The sequence below is a fragment of the Perca flavescens genome, chromosome 19 (genome assembly GCF_004354835.1).
Source record: "Perca flavescens isolate YP-PL-M2 chromosome 19, PFLA_1.0, whole genome shotgun sequence".
NCBI classification, from domain to species: domain Eukaryota; kingdom Metazoa; phylum Chordata; class Actinopteri; order Perciformes; family Percidae; genus Perca; species Perca flavescens.
In genome coordinates, this window is record NC_041349.1 from 6,589,198 (window position 1) to 6,596,697 (window position 7,500).

Here is a 7,500-nt window from a genome sequence, read left to right on the forward strand (position 1 = left end):
CAGAGAACGACTGGCCTGGCTGGAATTTCCTCACTCGCTATTGGATGAAACCACTACTTTTAAACAAGAAAAATCTCTCGTGATTGGTTGACAGGTCTGTCACGAGTTAGGCTATTGGTCAACCTGGGCCATTATTATTATAATAATAAAATTATATCTACAGTGGGGGAAATAAGTATTTGACCCCTTGCTGATTTTGCAGGTTTGCCCACTTACAAAGAATGCAAAAATCTACAATTTTAATCATATGTACATTCTAACAGTGAAAGACAGAATCCCAAAGAAAATTTCAGAAAATCACATCATATGAATTTATTAAAATTGATAACCATCTGATGAGGAAAAACAAGTATTTGACCCCCTGGACAAACAGCAAGTATTCTGGCTCCTACAAGCCAGTTAGTCTTTCTTTAAGACACAGCCCCAATCCGAACCAATTATCTACATCAAATACACCTGCCTCACCTCGTTACCTGTATAAAAGACACCTGTCAACACCCAAACAACCAGCATCCAACTTCACCACCATGGGCAAGACCAAAGAGCTTTCACGGACATCAGGGACAAGATTGTTGATCTGCACAAGGCTGGGATGGGCTACAAGAGAATCGGAAAGCAACTTGAGAGAAAAGATCAACTGTCGGTGCAGTTATCAGGAAATGGAAGAAGCACCACACCACCGCCAACCTCCCTCGGTCTGGGCCTCCACACAAGATCTTGCCTCGTGGGGTGTCCCTGATCATGCGAACGGTGAGGAATCATCCCAAAACCACAAGGGGGAACTGATGAATCAACTGAAGGCAGCTGGGACCACAGTTACAAAAGAAACGGTTGGTAACACACTACGCCGTCATGGGTTGAAATCCTGCAGCGCACGCAAGGTCCCCCTGCTCAAGAAGAAACATGTACAGGCCCGCATGAAGTTCGCCATTCACCACCTGGACGACTCAGAAGAGGCCTGAAGAAGGTGATGTGGTCAGATGAGACCAAAATAGAACTTTTCAACTTGTCGTGTTTGGAGGGCAAAGAACACCGAGTACAACCTAAAGAACACCATCCCCACCGTCAAGCATGGTGGTGGCAACATCATGCTTTGGGGGTGCTTTTCAGCCAAGGGGACGGGACAACTCCATCGTATTGAGGGGAGGATGGACGGGCCATGTATCGTGGAATTCTGGACCGACATGTCCTTCCCTCAGTGAGAGAGCTGAAGATGGGTCGAGGATGGGTGTTTCAGCACGACAACGACCCTAAGCACACCGCCAAAGCAACAAAAGAGTGGCTGAAGAAGAAGCACATCAAGGTTCTGGAGTGGCCTAGCCAGTCTCCAGACCTGAACGATTGAAAATCTTTGGAGGGAGCTTAAAATTGAGTTGCCAGGCGACAACCTCGGAACCTGAATGATTTGGAGGCTGTCTGCAGGAGGAGTGGGCCAACATCCCTGCCGAAATGTGCACAAACCTTGTCACAAACTATAAAAACCGTTTGACATCTGTGCTGGCCAGTAATGGCTTTTCTACAAAATATTAACATGCTGTTTGTCCAGGGGGTCAAATACTTGTTTTTCCTCATCAGATGGTTATCAATTTTAATAAATTCATATGATGTGATTTTCTGGAATTTTCTTTGGGATTCTGTCTTTCACTGTTAGAATGTACATATGATTAAAATTGTAGATTTTTGCATTCTTTGTAAGTGGGCAAACCTGCAAAATCAGCAAGGGGTCAAATACTTATTTCCCCCACTGTATATATATATATACATACATATCTATTTATTTATGTATTATATATATTTATTTCATATATGCTATGTTGTAAATTCATGTCATGATTATCATAGTTAAAATGATTTGCCAGGAACGTGCTGTTTATTCAAAGATAGAGCTTTATTGACACAAAACACAAACGCAATCAGAAAAAAAAAAAACTATGTCCAAAACATCGGAGACACACAGCACACACAACAAATACCCCTCGCTCACGAGAAGCAGCACCGTCCACCCCTAACCCGCGGCCGGCTCGAATGCTACCGGTAACCGGCAGCATTCGGTCTGATTCGGTCCATTTTGCAGACGTCCGTGGTGCGTTGTCCTGTAGGTCTATGGTGGCGCCCTTCCAAATGTCCACCTCACCCCGCAGCCGTTTCTTAATGTCAAGGATCCTTCCTTGGTAGGACTAGTCCTTCCAAGGAAGGATCCTTCAGAGGCTAGGCCAGACTCCTCCTGAGCATTCGGAGAGCATGTACATTGGAACAGGCTAGCAAGAGCACGTCATTGCGTTCTTGCGTCATTGAAAATGTTTCGCCGCCTTCACTTCTGCGCTGCATTTCAAAACACTGGACGAAATGTCAATGTGAAATGAATGTGGAACTGTTATGTTCAATTTTTTTGTTGAGAAGGTGAATCAGCGTCAGTCTGCTTGCAGGAGGAGAATATTCTGTCGGCAACTTTTGCCGCAACGTGCCAAGGTAGGTAACGTTACCGACACTAATAGGCTTTAATGTAAGCAATGGTCGTTTTCTCTTATTTATCCCATATCAATAAAATAAAAAATTCGTGGGAGTTCATGTTTGTAGTTGTCATAACACTTAACTGGTAAGGAGAATTGTATTAATTAATGTTAATTACATTAAGCTTACAGTAGTTGTTTACATTAGCTTGTAGTTTACTGCATGTAACATTAGCTCATTGTCCAGTAGCTTCTAGCTTTCAAACAAATGCAGTGCAAAATATGATCAGCAACTACAAGGTAAACACTACCAGCTAATGACCTACCACAGGCAGTATGATATGCAGTAATATGCAGTAAACTGCAAGTGAGAAAGGTTAAATAGTACTATAGACACACAAGCAAAAAGGCTACAACCAACATATGAAAAGTCATAACACCATTGATAAACACCCACTAACGCAGTAAAGATAGTTAGGTGTAAGTGTGTTAAATGGTCAACAGTATAATGGAGACCACTACAGTTACATTAAGTACCTTAATGTTACAGTATGCTTACATATATTTGTGATACAATTCTAATCTTACCAGGACAGGTTGTATAACTACTGGACTAACCTAATCTTACCAGGACAGGTTGTATAACTACTGGACTAACCTAATCTTACCAGGACAGGTTGTATAACTACTGGACTAACCTAAAGCTTTCTCCATCTGTCTGCAGTCTGGAACCACCATCATCAGCAGCAGCTGAGTCTGGTCGTCGCTTCATGTTGAATATTTTGTACAGTATATAGTAATGTTTGAATAAATGTTATAATAAAAGATACACGTTTCGTTAATGTCTTTTTAGAGCTTCTATATCTTACAAGTTATTGAAAAAGGTACCATCTGAATATAATGATTCAGTTAGAAATAGACATTGAAAAACAGTTTATATTATATACACACCCAAAAACGTAATGACACAGACAAACCAGTTAATTTAATGCATTTATTTTCAGAATGCCAATCTCTAAAAGGCTTTAGCAAATAATCTAGCTATTCATCTCTCTTTGGCCTCTGTCCCCCTGCTTGTCTTTTGCTTTCCCATCCTCAGTGACAGCCTCCGTTTGTCCCTGATAAAAGACAGCAAACACAAGAAAAATAAGTTTACCATTATGAATGCTATAACGTAACGTTGTATTAAACGTTATACTTTTTACATGGGAAGTTACTCATACATTTTAGCATTCATGTTGATAGTGAAGTAAATAAGGTGCAGCGTTACCTACCACCCTGCAGCTACAACTGGTAAACACACACATTTATAAATCCCTGCTAACGTTACGCATATAGAGTAACAACATATAAAAGAGATGAAAATGCCACCGGACATTAAACTTTAAAAACACAAATGGCAAGAAAGACCGCTAGCTAGCTAACAGCCTAATGTTAATGATAGGTTCAGTTAGCTTAACGTTAGCTAGGGTGTATCTACCTAATTACTATAGCAATCCGTACCAGCATTAAAGCGTTAAACTTTACATTGATTTAAAACATTAACGGTGACGACACATGTACGGCAAACACTAAAGATACTTACATTTAAATGATTATTTTGCCGTCAGCGATACCGCTCCAACTCCCGCTTAGGTCCGCCATTTAATTTTTTTAAACAAGCCGGCAAAGCCGCGCGCAAAGGATTGTGGGTGATATGGGAGCGCGAAGGATACACATATGCATCCTTTGCCGTCTATGGGGATTTCTCCGAACGAAGGACTCAGTCCTTGGTGGGATTCGGAGGATCCTCGACATCGGAACGGTCCTTCGACGGACATCGATGATGTAGCATCCTCCAAATTCTGGCTTCGAAGGATCCTTCCTTGACATTGAGAAACAGCTTCTTCTGTCTCGCTTCCAGCAGCTGTAAAATCAATCAATTGCTGCAGGGTTCAGCATGAAGCTGCAGGGTTCAGCAGGAAGCTGCAGGGTTCAGCAGGAAGCTGCAGGGTTCAGCAGGAAGCTGCAGGGTTCAGAAGGAAGCTGCCGGGTTCAGCAGGAAGCTGCAGGGTTCAGCAGGAAGCAGCAGGGTTCAGCAGGAAGCTGCAGGGTTCAGCAGGAAGCTGCAGGGTTCAGAAGGAAGCTGCCGGGTTCAGCAGGAAGCTGCAGGGTTCAGCAAGAAGCTGCAGGGTTCTGCAGGAAGCTGCAGGGTTCAGCAGGAAGCTGCAGGGTTCAGAAGGAAGCAGCAGGGTTCAGCAGGAAGCTGCAGGGTTCAGCAGGAAGCTGCAGGGTTCAGCAGGAAGCAGCAGGGTTCAGCAGGAGGCTGCAGGGTTCAGCAGGAAGCTGCAGGGTTCAGCAGGAAGCAGCACGGTTCAGCTGGAAGCAGCAGGGTTCAGCTGGAAGCAGTAGGGTTCAGCAGGAAGCTGTAGGGTTCAGCAGGAAGCTGCAGGGTTCAGAAGGAAGCTGCAGGGTTCAGCAAGAAGCTGCAGGGTTCTGCAGGAAGCTGCAGGGTTCTGCAGGAAGCTGCAGGGTTCAGCAGGAAGCAGCAGGGATCAGCAGGAAGCTGCAGGGTTCAGCAGGAAGAAGCAGGGTTCAGCAGGAAGCTGCAGGGTTCAGCAGGAAGCAGCAGGGTTCAGCTGGAAGCAGCAGGGTTCAGCAGGAAGCTGTAGGGTTCAGCAGGAAGCTGCAGGGTTCAGAAGGAAGCTGCAGGGTTCAGCAAGAAGCTGCAGGGTTCTGCAGGAAGCTGCAGGGTTCAGCAGGAAGCAGCAGGGATCAGCAGGAAGCTGCAGGGTTCAGCAGGAAGAAGCAGGGTTCAGCAGGAAGCTGCAGGGTTCAGAAGGAAGCTGCAGGGTTCAGCAGGAAGCTGCAGGGTTCAGCAGGAAGCAGCAGGGTTCAGCTGGAAGCAGCAGGGTTCAGCAGGAAGCTGCAGGGTTCAGCAGGAAGCTACAGGGTTCAGCAGGAAGCAGCAGGGTTCAGCTGGAAGCAGCAGGGTTCAGCAGGAAGCTGCAGGGTTCAGCAGGAAGCTGCAGGGTTCAGCAAGAAGCTGCAGGGTTCTGCAGGAAGCTGCAGGGTTCAGAAGGAAGCTGCAGGGTTCAGCAGGAAGCTGCAGGGTTCAGCAGGAAGCTGCAGGGTTCAGAGGAAGCTGCAGGGTTCAGCAGGAAGCTGCAGGGTTCAGCAGGAAGCTGCAGGGTTCAGAAGGAAGCTGCAGGGTTCAGCAAGAAGCTGCAGGGTTCTGCAGGAAGCTGCAGGGTTCAGAGGAAGCTGCAGGGTTCAGCAGGAAGCAGCAGGGTTCAGCAGGAAGCTGCAGGGTTCAGCAAGAAGCTGCAGGGTTCTGCAGGAAGCTGCAGGGTTCAGAGGAAGCTGCAGGGTTCAGCAGGAAGCTGCAGGGTTCAGCAGGAAGCTGCAGGGTTCAGCAGGAAGCAGCAGGGTTCAGCTGGAAGCAGCAGGGTTCAGCAGGAAGCTGCAGGGTTCAGCAAGAAGCTGCAGGGTTCTGCAGGAAGCTGCAGGGTTCAGCAGGAAGCAGCAGGGATCAGCAGGAAGCTGCAGGGTTCAGCAGGAAGAAGCAGGGTTCAGCAGGAAGCTGCAGGGTTCAGCAGGAAGCAGCAGGGTTCAGCTGGAAGCAGCAGGGTTCAGCAGGAAGCTGTAGGGTTCAGCAGGAAGCTGCAGGGTTCAGAAGGAAGCTGCAGGGTTCAGCAAGAAGCTGCAGGGTTCTGCAGGAAGCTGCAGGGTTCAGCAGGAAGCAGCAGGGATCAGCAGGAAGCTGCAGGGTTCAGCAGGAAGAAGCAGGGTTCAGCAGGAAGCTGCAGGGTTCAGAAGGAAGCTGCAGGGTTCAGCAGGAAGCTGCAGGGTTCAGCAGGAAGCAGCAGGGTTCAGCTGGAAGCAGCAGGGTTCAGCAGGAAGCTGCAGGGTTCAGCAGGAAGCTACAGGGTTCAGCAGGAAGCAGCAGGGTTCAGCTGGAAGCAGCAGGGTTCAGCAGGAAGCTGCAGGGTTCAGCAGGAAGCTGCAGGGTTCAGCAAGAAGCTGCAGGGTTCTGCAGGAAGCTGCAGGGTTCAGAAGGAAGCTGCAGGGGTTCAGCAGGAAGCTGCAGGGTTCAGCAGGAAACTGCAGGGTTCAGAGGAAGCTGCAGGGTTCAGCAGGAAGCTGCAGGGTTCAGCAGGAAGCTGCAGGGTTCAGAAGGAAGCTGCAGGGTTCAGCAAGAAGCTGCAGGGTTCTGCAGGAAGCTGCAGGGTTCAGAGGAAGCTGCAGGGTTCAGCAGGAAGCAGCAGGGTTCAGCAGGAAGCTGCAGGGTTCAGCAAGAAGCTGCAGGGTTCTGCAGGAAGCTGCAGGGTTCAGAGGAAGCTGCAGGGTTCAGCAGGAAGCTGCAGGGTTCAGCAGGAAGCTGCAGGGTTCAGCAGGAAGCAGCAGGGTTCAGCTGGAAGCAGCAGGGTTCAGCAGGAAGCTGCAGGGTTCAGCAAGAAGCTGCAGGGTTCTGCAGGAAGCTGCAGGGTTCAGCAGGAAGCTGCAGGGTTCAGCAGGAAGCAGCAGGGTTCAGCAGGAAGCTGCAGGATTCAGCAGGAAGCAGCAGGGTTCAGCAGGAAGCAGCAGGGTTCAGCAGGAAGCTGCAGGGTTCAGCAGGAAGCTGCAGGGTTCAGCAGGAAGCAGCAGGGTTCAGCAGGAGGCTGCAGGGTTCAGCAGGACGCAGCATGACATTTCAGGACACCGCTGAGCTCAGCAGGGAGTGCAGCAGGACCACGGCGACAGCTGCAACCAGGATCTTGGTGCCAAGTTCTCCAAGGAAATACGCTGGGGGAAAAAAACATAAGGACTCCGGGGAGTAAACTCCCCAGAAGCTAGGATTAGTAACAAGCATTTCTGGGACGGGATAAACACAAATAGTAATAGTAATAGTAATAGAAAGGGAGAGGAGAGAGCAGCTCAGTGTGTCAAAGGAAGGAAGTCCCCCGGTAGTCTAGAACTATAACAGCGTAACTATAACAGCGTAACTAAGAGAGACAGGTCATAAGGAGAGGTAGCTTTTTCGGGCTTAGAACTCTCCCCCTGCCGGATCAGGCTTGGCTGGCCTGCCTCC

At 48.2% G+C, this 7,500-nt stretch overlaps 1 long non-coding RNA gene across 1 annotated transcript; it reads right to left on the reverse strand.

Moving 5' to 3' along the window:
• Positions 1–3,430: 3,430 nt before the first annotated feature.
• Positions 3,431–4,244, reverse strand: LOC114573907 (uncharacterized). Its single transcript, XR_003694987.1, has 2 exons — positions 4,036–4,244; positions 3,431–3,568 (listed from the first exon to the last, which is right to left on the reverse strand). It is a non-coding gene; the product is annotated as an uncharacterized LOC114573907 (long non-coding RNA).
• Between the last annotated feature and the right edge of the window lie 3,256 nt (positions 4,245–7,500).